The sequence below is a fragment of the Eretmochelys imbricata genome, chromosome 1 (assembly GCF_965152235.1).
Source record: "Eretmochelys imbricata isolate rEreImb1 chromosome 1, rEreImb1.hap1, whole genome shotgun sequence".
Classification (NCBI taxonomy): domain Eukaryota; kingdom Metazoa; phylum Chordata; order Testudines; family Cheloniidae; genus Eretmochelys; species Eretmochelys imbricata.
In genome coordinates this window covers 314,120,890-314,141,497 of record NC_135572.1, presented here as the reverse complement: position 1 = coordinate 314,141,497, position 20,608 = coordinate 314,120,890, and the positions used below count along the sequence as shown (strand labels likewise).

At 45.5% G+C, this 20,608-nt stretch overlaps 1 long non-coding RNA gene across 1 annotated transcript in view; it reads left to right on the top strand.

The window, feature by feature from the left end:
* Positions 1–13,664, top strand: part of LOC144275209 (uncharacterized) — a 63,011-nt gene extending 49,347 nt beyond the window's left edge. Inside the window, exons 2-3 of the long non-coding RNA XR_013347999.1 lie at positions 7,244–7,369; positions 13,520–13,664. This is a non-coding gene — a long non-coding RNA (uncharacterized LOC144275209). The remainder of the gene's footprint in view (positions 1–7,243; positions 7,370–13,519) is intronic.
* Positions 13,665–20,608: the final 6,944 nt, after the last annotated feature.

Sequence of the window (20,608 nt, the reverse complement as noted above, 5' to 3'; positions counted from 1 at the left end):
AAACACACTAGCTAGATAAAACAGTGAAACAAGTTTCTTAACTACAGAAAGAAAAGAAAGATTTTAAGTGACTACAAGTGATGAGGCATAAAAGTCAGAACTGGTTACCAAGAAAGTAAAGAAGATAAAACACAAGCTAATTGCCTAACTTAAAAAGCTAAGTGAACTTAAAAGCAAAATGTTCTCCTCACCATAAGCTTACAGCAGTCTGTACTGGCTTGCTTCAGCCAGGATTTCCCTGTCCCAATGCAGCTCTTTAAGAGTCACTGATGTCATGAGCAGAGATGAAGGAGGACAGTGAGGTCAAGCGTTCTTCTCCCCTCTTTATAATTCAATTTCTTGTTCTAGAAACATCCTTGCTGAGCCATAGTGGCAAAACAATCTTTTGTGGACATGAGGTTTGAATTTTCCTGTGATGAAATGTAAATTTCTTGTTCACCCCTTCCCCTGTAAGAGAATGGTTGCTTAACTCTCCAGGTCAGGCCTCTCTCATCATCTTCTCAACTTCCAAGTACCTCAGCATCCTCTCCATGATTCGGTCTTCCAGCTGTGTCACTATCTGTTTCCCCTTTCCAGGGTTAGGTGTCACTGTCCACCAGTCAAGCCACTTCCCCAGTGGTGAATGAGGAGATCCAGGCCTGCCCACTACTCCAGGTCTCCACCCAGGGACTCTGTAGATAGCAGCCTCCTGTTGCATCTCTTTAACTTGGTTCAATACTGTTTCAGTTCCCTGAGCCACTTCCCCACAGCCCGAGCACCTTCTTTGCCCTCTCTTCAGGACCTTCAGCCAGCAAGTCCCAGCAGCCAGCCAGGAGCTCCCTCTTGTTTCCCTAGTCCCTGCCAGCAACTGCTCTTTCCAAGTTGCTATCTTTGGTGCAGCCTGCTAGGAACACAGTCCTCACTCCTTGAGCTCCCCACAGAAACTGACCCTGCTTTACCCTGAAGCTTCTTTTGTACTAGCCTTCTGGGCCTTAATTAGCTGCTTCATGCAGCCTCTCTCCAGTTGGCTGCTTCCTGAGCAGCCTCTCTAGGCTGCTTGGAGCACTCACCTCCACTGTTCCTTTCTAGGATGGGGTGTGGCAGGCCCATGAGGTTCTATTAATCCCTTCCACTCCAGTGTGGGGTGAGCACCACATCACATCCCCTTTCAGTTTCAGTCAGTGTCCCATTGTTTTTGCATTTATGAAACAGGGAGATCAGACGTTCCCAAGAGACCTTTATTATAACATTCATTATTTTATAAACTTATACCATGTCCCCTCATATTCATCTCCTTTCTAGGGGAAACTACTCCTACTGTGTTGTTCAACTTGTATTTGTACAGTAATTACCATAGCAGGATCTCTGGATGTTACTGTAGTATAAATATTACTCAATAATAATAGTATCCATATTCATAACAGGGAACACTTAGTTATTTCTGAAGTGGCAACAAGTGGAGTTTCCCTACCAATAAGTGGAGGCTAAGCAAGGCATAGGGGGCAGACTAGAAGAACCTTAGCTGAGTATTTCCAAATTTTCTGATGCTTAGTATTTTTAATGACAGAATTATAATTTCCTGACATTTAACAGTTCATTTTTGTAATCTTAACTCCAGATGCAAGCCTTACTTCCAAGAATTTGTTATTTTGTATCTACCAGGTCCCAACAGCAAATTAATAGCTATAATTATAATCTTATCTGAACTCTTCTTAATGAAGTTGTTTTAATTGGGAATTAAATATTCTCATTGTTTTAATCATGCCATATTAGTAGTTTTTCTTAAAGATAATTCACAACACCTTTTGCCTTGAAGCAATCAATCTAGAACAGTTTTTAAAAGTTCAACAGGAATTAGAAAATAGAAGACTACCGGATTGTAATATAGAAGTTAGTGATAGAAGTACTTAGCGATGTCACCATAGCAACTCTGCTTGCACACAGGATCCTGTATTTAACCTAAGGGAGTTCTTAAAACTTCTTCATTCCTGAAATAGCTAATCACCATAGTGTTCATGTGGACAGTGCTTAGCACTCTTAAGTTCATTTGAATGCATCTTCCTTTCTTTAATGATAGATTTGTGTTAGAAATGTGTAAGCACTTTAGCTCAATATAATTTCTAACTGAGAAGCCACTACTGTCCGAACATTCACGTTGACATTATTAATGCAAATCATGGCAGGTGATCATAAAAGTGCAATAGTGTTCTCTGCGGGGGCTTGTAAGCAGAGACCATTTCAATAAAGTAGAAGAAACATAGCAGAAAACATTTCCAGAAATTTTGTTTAGAGTTCTTTCAATCTGTTCTCCCCTTGCTATCCACAATATTTTATAATTGTACCCTTCTTCAGCATATCCCATTATGAGCTTTGTCAGAAACAGAAGCCCTGGGCTGGAGCATGCTCAGTCACTCTATGGGGATGGTGCATTTGTGCAATCTGACCAGTATATAGGAGCTGCAAAGGAATGGTGTGTGCATGCTCTGGTCAGTGTGTAGGAACTGTGAGGGGATGGAGCTTGCTCAATCCTGATGGAATCCAGAGAATTTAGTTGCCAAACTCTAACAAGTCTCTACTGAGAATCTGTAAACTGTGCGGGGTTTTTTAGAAAAGTACTTTAAAATGAATGTGTACATTTATAGAAATAGGTTATTAAATAATTATTTCAAAGCTGAGATATGGATTTCAGCTACATCACCTGAGAGAAAAACGCATAGGTTTTGTCTTAAATGCTATTTTTTGTTCCTGACTTACAGTTGCACTACAGTTAGGAAACCTGTATACATATTCTATTTTGGTGAGCGAAGCGAGAAGATTTTAAAAATATCTTGATTATAGCTAGGTAGGTTTGACAGTCTGTGCAGCCAGAGAATCAGGTCTAAAAGTGGAAAAATGTTGAAAAACAATCTGGTAAGCATTAAAGAAAATAAATCAAGAACACAATGTTTGATCCTTTCATGATTCTGTTAAACACGTATTGTCCGTACACAAAACTACTCATATATTTCTATCAACTATCCAATTGCTATACACTCTGAGCTTCATATACATTTTTAAGGTTCAGATCCAGATCCTAGTGAAATCATTGAGAGTTGTGCCCTTGCCTTTAGTAGGATCAGGATTGTGAACATGTTTTAGGAGGAGCACATCTTTTAAAAGCATTTTCAGTTTTAAGGTAAAATACATCTTGGCTCAAATCTTCAAAGAGATGCACAATGGTCTTAAATATTTTCATGTGCTCCTCAAATTGAAAATTATCAGCTAGCAACTTCTCCATAGTGAATTTAGCCCACTCTATTCAGGTTGTATACACAGAAATTCTGTTTTTAGGCCCAAGTCCTGCAAAAGGTTTTGAAGTCAATGGGACTCCATGAAGGGGTAAGGTTTGAGGTTTACAGATCAGGGCCTTTTTTGCAGTAATAAAAGGAAAAGTAAATATTTCTCATTGTGCAATTGCAGCTTACAAAATCTTTCAGTGATATGCCCAAAGGGACCCTTGGGGGCTCCTAGAAACTTCTGACTGAAATTCTGCCAGCAAATTGAGGCAATGGTTAGGATGATTTCCCTTCCTCTGAGGGAGGCATCCCTCTCTGGCTGCTGCTAAATAATTCCTGACAGTGATGCCTTATCCCTTGGGTCTCAAAATACTTCTTTGGAATTGACTAGAGTGCGCCCAGTGCCAGTTGTTTGGTTTTTTTTAATTACCCTGGGGAGAGTATAACCTCAGGTCCCTCCTGAAAAGGAGTCAAATCATTGACTAGTGTAAATCAGTGTAATTCCATTGATTTCAGCATGCAGTTGACAAAGGGCATAAGAGTTAATTAGGTAAATTACATCAACGTTCTGTTTCTGGCAGCCCTCATAAGAGGGCCAGACGTTCCTTGCGCTTGATATTCTGCACCGTTTTGAAGAAGTGTGTTAATCCAGCGCCATCTGTCTTTATCTTGCTAACTAGCTACTAGTTTAATCAGACAGCACAAACTGTTGATGATAGTTGCTTCTGCTGTTCCCCTGTCTGGTAGTTTTGTTCCTTTCCCTAGAAATCAAGGAATTCATTAAAATATATGTGAAGATATTTGAGAATGGTTTGTTTAAAATGCTGCTGGAGCCAAGGATGGCTACACACAAGCAAACAGTTTTGCTCACACTGCTTGGTCACAGCAAGATCTTGGATATTTTACCAAATATAGGTTGTTACATTAAAAAGTCACATTATTCCCACAGTTAATGGGCCAAATTCAGACCATTTGGCTCGAACGCCTTTGGATCTAATGGTGTTGTAACTGTTTCCATCGTCTGTGAATTTGGTCCATAGCAGTTGGTGGTCCATAGCACAGTAGGTTCCAAACTGTGACAGTAAAATCCTCTAGAAAATGATATTTTTTCTATAAGATTTTTTAACCATCCTATAGAATTTAATAGAGGACTTTATACCTTCTCTAGAATTCCACAGGAAAACACAGAAAAGACATCGTTCTCTATTAAATTCTATAGGTTTTAGAGTAATTTTGTTCCCTCCTTCATATAGTCTAGAACATTTTTCCATAAGAAATGGCAAGCTCAAATGCACTTGCTTTTTCTGTACAGGGCTGGCCTTATGAGTGGGTGACTGCCATCGTGCCAAGGTCAGGGGAGTGGGGTGCTGTGCTTAAGGGGCTGCAGAAGGGCTGTGCCCACCCAGGAGGCAGGGGGAGGGGATAAAGGGGGCTTTGGGGCAGGAGCCAGGTGCTCACACATGTCCCCTCTCTGCCCTTCTGGCTGCTGACACCTGCAGCGCTGCTGCAGCTTCACCTGCTGCTGCTCTGCCTGCTGAGTGGCTGCCCTCTGCTCAGAGAGCAGTACTTAAAGGGGGCCAAAGAAAGTTCACCCCAGTCACTTGTGACCATTGGAGTCTGGAGGGGCCACACTGAGATTGCTCAATCAGGGCAGCCTGCAAAGAATGGGGCAGGCAATTCCCAAAACTGGTGGTTATTCTAATAATTAGAGTCACCAAGCCAGCAACAAAACAGCTTCTACAATACCTTACTGGTTACCCAGAAGCCAAAAATACAGTTCCCTTAAAGCAACCATGACTTGGGCTTCCACCCAGACAGCCAAATTTAGTGGTTTAGTGAAAAATTAAAAAGCTCATCATATATAAAGTTCATCATATGTAAATTTCTTCCATTCCCAAGGGATCAGGCACGTTACCCTCCAGGTCAATGAATATTTCAGATTTTACCCAATTACTCGCTTCCAGCCAATTCTTATTAACTAAAATAAGATTTATTTAAAAAGAAAAGAGAAAGAGTATTGTGGTCAGAAGATCGTTATATATACAGATAAGAATAAAGTTCTTGGGTCAGTTTCATAATAGAGATGGTTAGGTGCTGAGTTGCAAAAAGTTCTTTCAGTTTCATAGGTTACAATCCAAATAGGCAGTTCATGTATAGCATTTGTTCAAATCCTTCCATAAGAATGTGCAAGGACAGTCCAGGATACTCGGAGACCTCAGCCTTATGACTCAGAACTCCCCCTGCTAAAGATTCAAGCAGACTTGAGATGACAGGATCAGCTCCTATTGTTCCTTTATAGACCTCTGGCAGGCTACTATGGCTTCTTGACCACATGATATCACAACAGGCATTCATTGGATGAAGAATAGGTAATAACATTGTGGCTTTGAAGTCAATTCTATACAGAGTTAAATTAGGGTTGCCAACTTTCTAATCATAGAAAATCGAACACTTTTGCCCCGCCCCACCCCTTTTCTGCCCCACCCCTTCTCTGAGGCCCCGCCCCTGCTCACTCCACCCCCCTCCCTCGGTTGCTCTCTCTCCCCCACCCTCACTCTCTTTCACCAGGCTGGGACAGGGGGTTAGAGTTTGGGAGGGGGTGAGGGCTCCATCTGGGGATGCGTGCTCTGCGGTTCAGCTGGGGATGAAGGGTTTGGGGTGCAAGAGGGAGCTTTGGGCTGGGGCAGGGGTTTGGGGTGTGGGACGGTGTGTATGGTGTGTGGTGTGGGCTCTGGGAGGGAGTTTGGGTGTGGGAGGGGGCTCAGGGTTCAGGCAGAGGGTTGGGGTGCGGGAGGAGGTTCAGGGTACAGGCTCTGGCTGCGCTATGCTTACCTCAAGCGGCTCCGGGAAGCAGGTGACATGTCTGGCTCCTAGGCAGAGGGGCCAGGGGGCTCTGCATGCTGCCTCCACCTGCAGGCACTGTCCCCACAGCTCCCATTGGCCACGGTTCCTGGTCAATGGGAGCTGTAGAGCCAGCGCTCAGGGCAGGGGCAGCGGGCGGAGCCCCTGTGGCTGCCCCTGCGCCTAGGAGCCGAACATGCCAGCCACTTCTGGGAGCCACGCCAGGCAGGGAGCCTGCCTTAGCCCCACTATGCCACCGACCAGACTTTTAGAGGCCCTTTCAGTGGTGTTGACTAAGGTTGCCAACTGTCTAATCACACAAAGCCAAACACCCTTGCCCTGCCCCACCCCACCCCTTCCCTGAGGCCCCACCCCTGCCCCATCCCTTCTAGGAGGCCCTCCCCCATTCACTCCATCCCCCCTCCTTCCATCTCTTGCTATCCTGCACCCTCACTCACTTTCACAGGGCTGGGGCAGGGGGTTGGGGTGGGAGGGGGTGCAGGCTCTGGGCTGGGGCCGAGGGGTTCGGCGCATGGGAGGGGACTCCAGGCTGAGCCTGAAGCAGGGGGATGGGGTGTAAGAGGGGGTGCAGGGTGCAAGCTGTGGGAGGGAGTTTGGGTGCAGGAGGGGGTTCCAGGCTCAGGGAGGGGGTTGGGATGCAGGAGGAGGTTTGGGGTGCTGGCTCTGGAAGGGGGCTCAGGGCTGGGGCAGGGGGTTGGGGTGTGGCAGGGCATGAGGGGTGCGTGCTCCGGCTGGGCAGTGCTTACCTCAGGCGGTTCCCGGTCAGCAGCGCAGTGGGGATAAGGCAGGCTCCCTGCCCGCCCTGGCCCCATGCCACTCTCCAAAGTGGCCAGCACCTAGCTGTGTCCCCTGGGTTGGGGGCCAGAGGGCTCCATGAACTGTCCCTACCAGCAGGCACCACCCCTGCAGCTCCCATTGGCTGCAGTTCCCAGCCAATGGGAGCCATGGAGTTGGTGCTTGAGGCGGGGGCAGCATGCAAAGATCCCCTGCCCTGCCCCAGAGGTCGCAGGGATGAGCTATACACTTCTGGGAGCAGCACAGAGCCAGGGCAGGTAGGAAGCCTGCCTTAGCCCCGCTGCGCCACTGGATTTTTAGCAACCTGCAACCTCCTGGTTTGTCTTCAGTAGCCTCCAGACATAGAGCCCGATTCCAGGAGACTCCCAGTGAAACCGGGAGGGTTGGCAATCCTGATGCTGTCTGGAGCTGCCAGGGTCCCTTCCTCGGTCGAAAACCAGATGCCTGGCAACCCTAAGGTAAACTAGTAGTATTAATTAACATAAGGCAATTATCCATTCAAACTATCTAGGCATTCCATTACGGCACAAACAATGTACAATGAAGACAATGTAATATATTACAATATATTACATCTTTGCTCTTAAAGTTAACAGAACTATCCACAAGCATAATATAATGTAATTAAGACATGAAAGGGAATTATCATCCACAAGCTAATCTGGTTACATGGTTAACATCTAATAAGAAATAAGTAAACACATACAATTACTATTACCTCCAATTCTCTAACAATACAGGTTTGCATTTCAAAGCTCTAGTCTATCTAACGTGGCTTTGTTAGCTACTTATAAGGTATGGCCCTAATTGCCATTTATATACTTTTCTAGTATGTCTTTAAAGGTTGAATTTGGATCATTTTAGCCTACTAGTTACTTAACCATTTCTGGCTCAGTGTCATGTGCCATTTTCACTAAGGCCAGTCCTGTTTCTATATAGCAAGGTTATTTCAGGAGAATATAAAAATTAATTTCTTTATCTGTACAGTCTAAGTCTTGCAAACTCCCTCCAGATAACTCTGCAGTAAAACTCCTTGGGCTAGATCTATCCTTGGGAAAAGCCAACTGGAGTCAATGTAAATCTTAAAGCAGTAAGTTGAACCAGGGATGAATTTGGCCCATGCTTTGCAAATAGGAAGTTTGACCCATTAGTCAGATTTCACAGGCTAAAAATACAAAAGTAATGTTGCGACAAAAGCTGCTTTCTCTTCCTAATAAAATCTGTATTGAAAAATGCCAGAGTGCCGTCAAACCCGGCAGTGATGAGCGGAATTTATTCCAATAATTATGCAGTCATTAGACAACAGTCTATTATAGGAGGGGGAAATACTTTTATGGAAATAGTTTACATGAGCAGTTAATGTAATCTAATTTAATTACATCTAGGTGAGCCTTTTTAAATTGAATTTGGGATAACCCATTATCAGATCTTTACAGTAATTCTAATTAATTTCATCTTTACCAGCATATGAGATGGCTTTTACTCCATCTTTCTCCAATATGCAGGCAACAAAAATGAAAGTTCAGATCACCAAATAAACTTCTTATATACGCTGAGTCTTATTACGCTAACAAATTAATTTTAACTCCAGAGACATTGGTGTGTTCTTACCCTAGGAAAATAAAGACATCAGTTTCATGAAAAATTAAAAGGTTCTGTCACATTGTGTTCTATTTGTTGTTGAAGTTTTATACCATAATTGTATAGTATATCTTCATGGCATGGGCTCTGGGATCAAAGTCCTGATGCTGTTCTCATTAAAGCCAATGGGGGCCCCACTGACATTGTTAAGAGGCCTGAAAGTGAGATTTCCTTTTAAATTGCCAGAGCAATGTAAAGGTGATTTGGAGTAAATAAGAATCAGGCCCTGGGAGTTAAGCTGACACACAGTGTAAGCTCCACCAGAGCTCTCCCTTGCTGAGTCAGAGAGGTAATGGCTTATGGTTCTGGACACTCTGAGGAGAATGTCATACATAGATAAAGCAATTTCGAATGCATATTTTAGGACAAACCAGCCTCAGTCAATAGCTGGTTTTGGATGAGCAACTACATACACACACATAATGTTCATAAAGTTAAAACCATATTCCCCAAAGGTACTGCATGTGTTTGAAATATCTGTCACCGCCACATTATTTCTAAAGTGTATGACATTACAACAAATGGATGGACTCAAGCACACACATAACTGTTTCCAACTTTCTTTGCTTGAAAAGAGCAGTTAAACCTTGTCACATTCTGGAGTGCAATCCAGACCAGGGGGGAGGGGCTTGTGTCATCACCTGCCCTGTAACCCTGGGTATCTTAAAATGTTCTTCTGCTATAGCACCTTTGTCTGGATACTCCCAGCCAGCACACAAGCACACACTCAGCGTCTGTGTGATAAGCAGCCCTGGACCAACAGCTCTGACACCAGTAGCCTTCTTGTTACACAACAGCCACACTCTGGCTTCTCCCAGCATTGGTTACACCTAGCAAAATGACTCCAACCCCTCCCTCCTCCCCTCCCCCCCCCGCATTCCAAATTTTCCCAAAACCATGTGCTCTGCAATCTCCAACGCTTTCCTGGGCCATTCAGAGGAATAACAAGGTTTGTTTACTCCTCTAAAGAGACAAACTGCAAGCTTATCACTTTAACTAGAGCTAACTATCACTTCAATTGAAACTCAGCAGGTTTAGATTATAAGTAAATCAAGTGTATTAACAAAAGGAGATAGGATTTTAAGTGAACTCAAGTATAAAAGATAGAGTTAGCAATAGTTACTTGCAAATAAAAGTGGAAAATGCTTGCTAGAGAATAAGACTTAACAAAATTACAGTCTTGGTTCAAGGTAAGATTTTACCACACTACCTTCCAGAAAGATGCATGACCACTCCCTTAGTCAGGATCTTCCACAAAGTCAAAAGTGCTCGGTTTCTTTGTCTTCTTAGGTGAAAGATAACATGGGGTTCTTTGCCCCTCTTTTTCTAATCCAATGAGCCTTTGAAATGGATTCTTCTGAAGTAAAATTCATTCAAGCTGTGAGGAAGGAGACATGGAGCCTGGTGATGAAGGAAGTTCCATGCTGGCTTCTTTCCCTGCTAGTGTTTGCTAAATTGCAAATTGAACTGTTCCTGCAATCTCCTCACCCTGCCATGATGCAGAGAGGTTATCGCCTTCCCTTTTTAGTTTGATGGTTTTGTTTACCTTTTATGTAAATGCATTCCCATTGTCTCTTAAAGTACTTTGGAAGTACCTTCAAGGTGGTAGTCCTTTGTGTTAGGTGGGATAACATCAGCCCTGCCTGGCACACACACTTTAAGAATATAATTCTCAATATGTTTGTAATTTTGAATTTGTCCTCCATACATATACCACACAATAATATTAGTGATCAGTATGGTATTAGCTTTCTATTGCTATCTTACATGACACTTTTTAGATATCGGCTCTGACATTAGTGAGTTGGAGTACACAGAACTGGTCAGGCCAGCTGAAATTCACTACCAGAGACAAGCGAGCCCCTGGCCCTCTTGTATTGGGATGCTGTTTTGTGACCCTAACCTATATCAAGGTTGCCTAATATGTGGCATCAGAGGGGTTATTGCTACTAACCTCAGGTCATATGTATCCCAAGTATTAAGTGAAGGCCACTTGGGAATTGTAAAAATGAACATCCTTGTTAGGGGTTTTGTGTGGTGGCCAAAGAGGGATACATGAGTAGAGAAAACGGCAAAACAATGTCAAGGTTCTCAGCAAATGCAACAGATGCATAAACATACTTCTTTGCATCTTGGGGAGTGGCCAACCACCTGATAGCAAAGAATCCACATAAACTATGCCAGATCATTTATAGAACATGTGTTTTGGATTGTGGTAGACGTCCATTCTAAATGTCCTAAAGTATTCTGTATGGATTTAACTAAATCACTGCACATGGTGGAATTGTTAAGACAATTGTTTTCATGGATGGGAATTCCTGATCAAATTGTGATCCTGGAACTCAGTTAATATCTGAAGAGTTTCAATTACCTGTCAGATAAAAGTGGCACAAACACGTAAACCAGCTTTCGAGCACATATTCAGTGTCATGCTGTACTCCAGAGATGCCTGTTGAAAATACTGAGCCTACAACACAGTCCCAGACAGTGACTTCTTATAGTACTAGTAAGCCTCATATCCTTGTTTCTACTACATGAGACCCTAACGCTACAGAGCAGGAAGATGTTGTTGATACAGCTATACCAGAAAGTACAGACACTGTTTCACACACTGTTGTGATGCCTATGAGACTTTATCCAAGAGAAGTCATAATCCAACTCTCAGATTTGATTTGTAACATGTTGCTTATCTAAAGATAAGTATCTGTAACTCTTTTTGTTTATGTACTTTTACACTAAATGGGGAGGAGTATGTGGTGTATAGGAATTGGACAATCCCTTCAGCTGGAGCCCTCTCATGGCGCTCACTGTCTTCCGTGTTTCGGAAGTAAACAAACCTGGAGCAGCAGTGTGTATATGTAGCTAGGCCTTGGACATACCCCTCTGGTGTAATCCGGACCAGTGATCTGCTAGGTCACTCCAATCCTTGAGTCTAGGAGCCAGCCTTACCCTGCTCTTCTGTGAGAACCCCCATCCTGGGCTGTTCACGCACGGCCTCTAGATTGTAAGCTGCTCCCAGCAACTTGCAACTGAATGACACTAGCCAATATCTCCGGTCCCAGACACAACCCTAGGAACCTCTGTCTTGCAGTGTCTAGTTATGCCCGCTGGATGCTGCAAGCTTATATGAGTTCATCAATTTAACAAAGAAATTGATATGTATCAGGCTTGTCATCCCAAGGGGAGTCTGACAAGTAAGTGTTCGGGGGATCCTGCACATTGACTGGCCCTTTGGGGAGCGGTCTCCCAACCCCAGAACTGTACATATGCAGAAAATCCAGCTCCCCTTTTGCGGTTACCCTGTGTTTCTCCCTTCCAGCACTGAGTCCTTCCCTGCCCCCTAGAGGGCTGTGATCTGTGCTCTCTGGGCTAGGTGTGTTTACCCTTTGATAAGACTCACCTTTCCCCAGCAGCTTTCCCATAACTGGTTGTTAGGATATAGATATTCAGGCCTGTCTGTAAAGGCCTATACTCTAAGAATTTAGGTGTATTCTTATCACTTAGCTAGTTATAGAGGTATAAAAGAAAGAATCAAAATCACTGTCTGCCGGTGTAAGGGCCTTCTCTTACTGTGACAGTCTGAGGCCCTGTTCTTAGGCTAAGGCCTTTGACTAAGCAGCAGAGGCAGCCATAAGCTGGGAAGCGAGCGGTCACATCCTTACATTCCAAACTAGTCCCATTGAAATAAGGTGCCATTGGGCTGTTAGGAATACAATCCTGTCCTGATAATGCCTATCACCTCCAGAGAAAGGGAAGAGCCTAGAAGATGTAAAAGGAAACTTAGTTTGATAGCATCTTGTCTGGCAAGAACTCACTTATCAATAGCTGGGATGTGAAATCCTCATTTCTTTGTTGTTCTAGCACTGTAGTCCCCATTTCCCTATTGTTTGTCTGTATAATCTCTGTCTGGTTCTGTGATTGTTTCTGTCTGCTGTATAATTAATTTTGCTGAGTGTAAACTAATTAAGGTGGTGGGATATAATTGGTTACATAATCATGTTACAATATGTTACGATTGGTTTGTTAAATTTCAGTAAAATGATTGGTTAAGGTATAGCTAAGCAGAACTTAAGTTTTACTATATAGTCTGCAGTCAATCAGGAAGTAAGAGGGAAATGGGAACAGGGAATGGGGGTGGGGAAATTGGAATCATGTTTTGCTAACTGGGGGAATGGGAACAGGGACACAGGTAAGGCTCTGTGGTGTCAGAGCTGGGAAGGAGCACACTAAGGAAGGAAACTGGAATCATGCTTGCTGGAAGTTCACCCCAATAAACATCGAATTGTTTGCACCTTTGGACTTCAGGTATTGTTGCCCACTGTTCATGCGAGAAGGACCAGGGAAGTAAGTGGGTGAAGGAATAAGCCCCCTAACACTGGTCTCTGTGTCTCACCTGCCTGGGGGAAAACTGTGACGCTCTGAACCTCGGGGAAACACCCTTCACCCCCATGTTCATCTTTATAAAATGATTGTGTGGTATCCATAGGTTTGTCATGTTGGGTGTCTTCAGAAGGCTCATGATGCATTGAGCATGGTTGTTATAGTGATGTTACAGTAATGTTATAGTAAGGTTATAGGTTATAATTTCATGTATATAGTTATGAGGCTGAAAATGTATCCTCATGGCTGAAAGCAAGCCCAGGCAAAAACTCTCCAAGAGCAGAGGGGCAGTTCACACGTCAGAGCATGTATGGGACAAACCCAGCCCAGCCTCACAGGAACAAAGGACGCTGGCCTAGGTAACAACAAAAGGATCTGTTAGACTGTTGGGTGAGTTACCCCCCCTTCCTTTGGTCAGTTTGGAACTGCAATGAGGTAATGCTCACCTGACTCTGAAAGGTGGGGGCAAAGCCAAGAGGGAAGAAAGAGCATGATAAAAGGGAGAGACGTTTGCCATGCTCTCTCTCTCTCTCTCTCTCTCTCTCTCTCTCTCTCTCTCTGTGTCTCTCTTTCACCTATATTTACAGACACCACACCAAGCGACTGAAGCACTGATCAAAGGGGAGCGCCTGGCTGAAGAGCAACCAGTCAGCCTGTGGTGAGAAGCATCTAAGTTTGTAAGGGCATTGAAAGTGTTAATATCAGCTTAGAATGCATTTTGCTTTTACTTCATTTGACCAAATCTGACTTGTTATGCTTTGACTTATAATCACTTAAAATCTGTTTGTTTATTCTACCCAAAGCAGTGCATTTGGTTTGAAGCATGTCAGAGACTCCCCTTGGGAGAACAAGCCTGGTACATATACATTTCTTTGTTAAATTGATGAACTCATATAAGCTTTCAGCGTCCAGGGGGCATAACTGAGCTCCATGTCTAATGAGTGTATACACTGAATTATTGCATTGTTTCACATGAAGATCCTTCAGAGTAATCTGCTGTAGATAGGGAGCCTATACTGTTGTATGTACTGAACTTGGTATGTGGATAAAGGACTTCAATCTGGACTAGCAAGCAAACACGTTTCATAAGAACTACGGTAACATTAAAAAATAAGGGGTAAACTTAGTTCTGTTGTAATAATGTAGGTACTAATATAGCTAGCCCCAGCAAATCCCTGGTTAGAGAAGGCACGTCAGAATAAGAAGCCCTGTGTAAGTCAGCTGTTCATCGGTAACATTGGGTTGCTTTTATCTGGTCTCCATTCCTGACTGAACTAGCCCATTCCAGATAAAAAACAAGAAATAAAGGAAACTCTCTATGGGCAGTTAAAATAACAAATTAGACATGGAACACTTAACATTATTACAGATTGGCTGACGTGCAGAGCATGCTACATGAGATTTCCAACTCCTGCACTAATCATTAGCGCCAATAATGCCTCTGTCTAAGAAGCGGGTGCACTCGGAATACAGTTCAGAGACCTGGAAAAAATATTATTTTGAAGGCAGATTTACTTTAAAAAGTAATTGGGACAAGTGTCTCCAGTGATAAAACTTAATACACTCAAAAAGCTCGGCACTCACCTTTCAATTATGTCCCCAGACTTAACATAAGAAACTGCAGCATTTGAGGAAAAGAGGCAGAGGCTTCAGAGCTATAATATATATTTCCCAACTTGTGTGTACCATTCAGAACAGCCCAGCACTGGCAGCAGTACTGGATTTACCATGGTGTTGGGCCCAGAGTCAGAAGGGGCCCCGGCCAGCCTGATCCCCCGGCCGGCTGAATTGGCCAGGAAAGCTGCCCATGCCCCACTTCTTCCCCAAAGCCCCACCCCCTGCTCTGCCACCACCCCGCCTCTTCCCACCCCTGCTCCACCCCCACTCTACCCTTTCCCCTGAGCAAGGTCCTGGGGGACTGCAGCAGGGGTTGGGCGCACCCTGCCCTCACCGGGTGGCAGGAAGTGGAGCCAGGGGAGCAGAGCTGGGGGCCCATGAGTGCGGGGTCGGGCCCACCCTGCACTCACCGGGCGGCAGGAAGTGGAGCAACCCGGCCCCAGCCTGCTCTGCTGGCTTGTGCTAGGGGTGGTTCCCTCCTGCCCCCGAAGCCTGGGGAGGAGATGGAGCAGTGGGGAAGGGGTATGCGATGGGGAAGAGAAGCGGGGGAGCAGAGGCTAGGAGAAAGGGAGTGGGGAAAAAGGGGGTGAGGTGGGGAGGAGATGGGGCAGTGGGGAAGGGGCGTGGGATGGGGAGGAGAAGGGGATGGGAAAGTGGGGGAAGGGGAGGAAGTGAGGGCTGGGAGAAAGAGGCAGTGGGGACGAAGGGGGTGGGGTGGGGAGGAGATGGGGCAGTGAGGAAGGGGCATGCGATGGGGAAGAAAAGGGTATGGGGAAGTGAGGGCAGGGGGAAGGAAGGGGATGGGATGGGGAGGAGATGGAGCAGTGGGGAAGGGGCATGCGATGGGGAAGAGAAGGGGTGGGGGAAGTGGGCGCTGGGGGAAATAGGCAGTGGGGAAGGAAGGGGCATGGGATGGGGAGGAGAAGGGGATGGGGAAGTTGGGGCAGGGCAGGAAGCGAGGGCTGGGAGAAAGAGGCAGTGGGGACGAAGGGGGTGGGGTGGGGAGGAGATGGGGCAGTGGGGAAGGGGCATGGGATGGGGAAGAAAAGGGGATGGGGGAAGTGAGAGTGGGGAGAAGGAAGGGGATGGGGGGAAGCGAGCACTGGGGGAAAGAGGCAGTCGGGAAGGAAAGGGGTGGGATGGGGAGGAGATGACATGGTGGGGAAGGGGCATGGGATGGGGCAGAGAAGGGGATAGGGGAAGCGGGGGGCCAGCATGAGGATCCCCTTGGCAGCAGCTGGGGCTCCCTTGTTAAGCAGTCCCATGAAACCCTCAGCCTGACAAGCCCCACTTCCCCTGCATCTTTACTACCCCAATGAGCCCCCCAGGCACCCTCCCCACTGAGCCCCAACCACCTACACCTGGACCCCCACCCAAATGAACCCCACCTCCCCTTCACCCAGACCTCCCCCTGCTGTGCTCCAACCACTTTCACTTGGTCCCCCCTGAGACTTCCATTGCCCCTGCACCTGGAACCTCCCTGAGCATCCAGATCCCCCACTGAGCTGCCTGCACCCAGGTTGCCCCACACAGAACCCTCTTACCCCCATCTGGATCCCCCCACACGAAGTCCCTCTGCACGTGGATCCTGCTGCCAGGCTGAACCTCCCTGCCCACATCTGGTGTGCCTGGCACAAAAGGAGCAGGGTCCCAGGGTGTTTCTGTGGCAGGCATGGCCCTTGTGCTGTATTACGGTCAGGTTCAGCCTCACTGCCAAGTTCCTGTCCCAGGGGTGTCGGGGAGGTTGCAGGGTATTCTCCCACCTCCATGCAGCCAGTGACCTGTGCTCCCCACTGCCATGGTGGAGCTTCCACATTATTTATTGTAAAAAAAATTGCAGAATTTTAAAATATTATGCACAGAATTTGATGCAGAATTCCCTCAGGACTATGGGGCACTGTACAGCTGTGATGGTGGGACTGTGAAGGGGGTGCTGGACAGTAGAGGATCTGTGGGTGAAGGAGCTGGGCGGGGGTATGGTGTGCAGGGTGCTGTGCAGTTGTGGTGGGAGGTCAGTGAGAGGGGTGCTGGGCATAGTGGGTCCGGGGGCTTTGGGCATAGGGATCTGTGGGGGAAGGCTCTGGGTGGGGGGGTGCTGGGCATAAGGGCAGGGCTCTGGGCAGGGGGGCAGTGTGGAAGGGGTATGCTGGCAGCGCAGGGCTGGGCAGGTCAGTGTGCGTCTAGCAGTTGTGGGTTTGTAAACAGTGCCCTTTTGCTGGGCTGAGTGGGGCCACTCCCGTTGCACTGTGCATCATTGCCCCCAACCGACCCCTCGCTCTGCGGACCACCGCCCCCATCACGTGCCCTATTTCCCCAATGGGGGCCCAGAAATATGTTTGGTGCTGGGCCCACAAAAAGTTATTCTGAAACCTGACTGGCAGAGGATTGGTAAGAAGACCCAAGAGCCCTCTTCCTACTCTAGTTTTGTTTCTAGGCAGCCCTGATGACTTTTTTTCCTGAGTAACTTGTAGAGCTTGTGATGCTTTCTTGGGGTGTCCAGAACTGTAATTTACTTTGTTACCCTTCTGCCTCAGCAAGAAAGATATTTGCTGCTACAAAACTGTGTGCCAACTTCCTGACACTCCAGTCTGTTAGACAGCCCAACAAACTTCTCCTTACCTTGCCCCTGCCAGTCCTTACCTTGCCTTTCAGGGAACTCTTGGTGACCCCAGTCCAAATCCCCAGGAACAGCATTCCTCTGCAGCAACCAGCCCCTGTCACTGGATGCCCACAGAAATACCAAATCTGCTGTCTCCAAAGATACAGAGTACACACCAGCTTGCTGGCTCAGCTGGGGATGCACCCCTCACTTTAACATAACAGCACTGAGATGGATTTATAATTAAATAAGAATAAATTTATTAATAAAGAACAGAGATTTAAATGATACTAAGCAGAGATTAATAGAAACAGAAAATAGTTACAAATAAAACAAAAATATAATAATGCTTGCTAGTGACTAAAGCTTAATGGGTTACAATCCTTGTGTTGTCTTACCCCAAGACTCTTCTTAGCAGGCTCCAAGCTTTATAAAGCAGCCTTCTCACTTACAATTACTTCTCAGCATCAGCAACCCATATAGTTGGAGCTCCACTGTTCATAGATGCAAAAGGAAAAGGAGGACTTGTGGCACCTTAGAGACTAACCAATTTATTAGTCTCTAAGGTGCCACAAGTCCTCCTTTTCTTTTTGCGGATACACACTAACACAGCTGCTACTCTGAAAACTGTCATAGACGCAAAGAGCACTAACCTCATTGTACCTTTAGTGGGGGCTAACAAAGGGATTCTCTCCCCTTTCTCAGGTAGTCCAGTAACCCTTTGAGATGTGCTCTTTGGAAGTGTATCCCCAGATAAAGTTTTTCTCCCCTACTGCTCGTGTTCCAGTGAGCTGACGCCATGCTGTTTCCTCATCCTCCTGATAACTGGTGTTTACTTCAGATGCAAGAGAACTGCCCATTGTCTCTGGCATCATCCTGCTCAATTTACATGATAGACACAGGCAAATAGGCAAAGCAACAGTCCTTTGTCTAGGACAAACTTGTTTATCAAGTCCTCCTCCTGCAAACATATTTTGGGAATATATTTCCAGCATACATACATACATTTTACACACCATTCGTACATACATCACACAGTGGTATGAACAACTGGTGTGTCACCAGCTTTCATTTGCTACACACATGACACTCTTTACAGCAGGAGTCAGCAACCTTCGGCACACAGGGTAATCTGCTGACAGGCCGTGAGACATTTTGTTTATGTTGACCGTCTGCAGGCACAGCCCCCTGCAGCTCCCAGTGGCCTCGGTTCGCTGTTCTCGGCCAATGGGAACTGCGAGGGGGCTGTGCCTGCGGATGATCAACGTAAACAAAATGTTTCACAGCCCGCCAGCAGGCTACCCTGATGGGCCTCGTGCCAAAGGTTGCCGACCCCTGCTTTACAGATTAATACTATGATGACAGTGCATTAGATGAAGTGAGTGTGTCCATCCATGTAGATATCTGCACCTGTCTTTGGCATTGAAGGGCTGTTATGATCACAGTGCTGAACAAGACAACTGTAGGATTTTATGGACATGAAGATGCAGAAGATAGGCTGAACAGGCAGTCAGTTATGGGGAAGATTTAGGCCCTTCTAGTAGTTCCATCCGTGTAGATATCTGCACCTTCACAGAGCCCTACTGAATGCAGTGAGGGAAGAAACAAGTTTTTTTTATTTAAAAAAAGGTGGCTAGTATTGAGTAGTGCATATATTAATTGGATTAAGATACTATGCAAATCCAAAATAAGATTTATATAGCAAATTTATTCTTCTTTTCTTATATTATTTTCCATGAATAATCCCCAGTAGACACTAGTGAAGTGGTTTGAAGAAATGCAAAACAGAACTGAGCTTTCATCTCCCTGTGTGGGTGTTCCTGAGCAGTACTCGTGAGAGATACTGGTCAAACTTGGCAGGGCAAGAGATGTTGGGTAGCACAAGCACAAAAGGAATATGAAAGCTTCACCCTGAGAGAGAGAATTTTTAAGTGGAATACAAAATTATGTGCAGAAACGTGGGCTCAACTCTCTCAAAGCTGAAAATTACACAGTACTTTCAAATGCAAATGATGTAAAGATGTCTTGTATATAAAAAGGTAAGAGTGCTCATTTAGTAATGACACATAATATCAAACACCTTTTAAGTTAAGCTATCTGGAGTGTATAAGAGTTGTGAAACTGAGCTATGCTACAGCAGAAGTAATTGAACAGATATATTTACTGAGGCTTTAAAAATATGCTATAGTGTGCATTTCTTACTCGAGATTCTGTGCCCCTATGAAGGCGGCAGCTTAAATTAACTTGATTTTTCTTTGCCACCATAATGGCACATGAACACTGCAATGTGGGGAAGTCAGCACTAGACTGACTTGGCACCCCGTTCCAGCACCCCTGGGGGCAGTAACCAGACTTTTGGTGTCCGGTCAGTACTTCTGACCGGACACTGTACAGGTCCCCTTTCAACCGAACTTTCCGGTCAAAAACTGGACACCTAGCATCCCTAGGAACCTGCTATCCAGCTACCTAGCCCTTCTGGGTGCAGGGCTGGCCCTTCAGACTCCCCTGTACTTAATCACACACTCTCCCAGAATTCCACTGAAAGGTATGAGCGTTCTGGTTTACTGTATAACTCTCTTTGGAAGCTTGTAGCTTATAAAGGACAAGAGAGTACAGATCATTTAGAACACAACAAACATTCTAATTGCAATGCCCCTCACTAGCTCACCCTTCTCTTGGGAGTCCTTGGGGACCATCTGGACTCAGGAAACAGGCCGGGCCCGCTGCCTTGTGAGACTGCCACATGCCGGGTTGCTGCTGCTTCGTGGAGACTTCTTCCCCAGTGTCTGTGACCTTCCTCTCTCTTTCCCCCAGCTTCCAACATGTTTCCTTATCTAAGCCCCTCCTGGTTACCTGATTTCCTTTGTTCTGTGTCTGGTAACTTTCCATTGCTCTGACTTTCCTCTCCTTTCAGACAGAGGAAGAAGTGTTTGCTCCCTGTTGAGCATCTCCATTGTCTGTTCAAAGCACCCTCATTAAGTACCTTCCCATTGTCCTCAGCCTGGGCTGTACCTGCTGCATATCCTGTCAGCAGTGGGGGATCCATATACATATAGGCTTTAAATGACACAGTAATTTCAGGATCCTGTTTTATCATCAAGAACTCATAAGATGTACAGACAGAGCCCCCCAGTTCATCACAAGAATATCACACATCCTTTAGAAATCTCTTCATCTCAGTGCCATACTTACTTCAACAACAACATCATTTAAAAATGTATAAAGACTGTATCGTGAATTTGTTTGTGAAAATGTCAGTGGAGCTGCTCTAGAAAAATCATCAAAAAGGAACTATCTTCGTGATTGTCTTTAAATGGGCTTATATTGTAAAGTCTGAATTTTAAAAGAAATCATCTGGTCATGTTAGCTCTGTGCTTCTCTGGAGGCATGAGATCTTACAGTATGTGATGCAGAGGTTGCTATGGCAATTTTGCATTTTTTCAAGTATTTTTTTAGATTT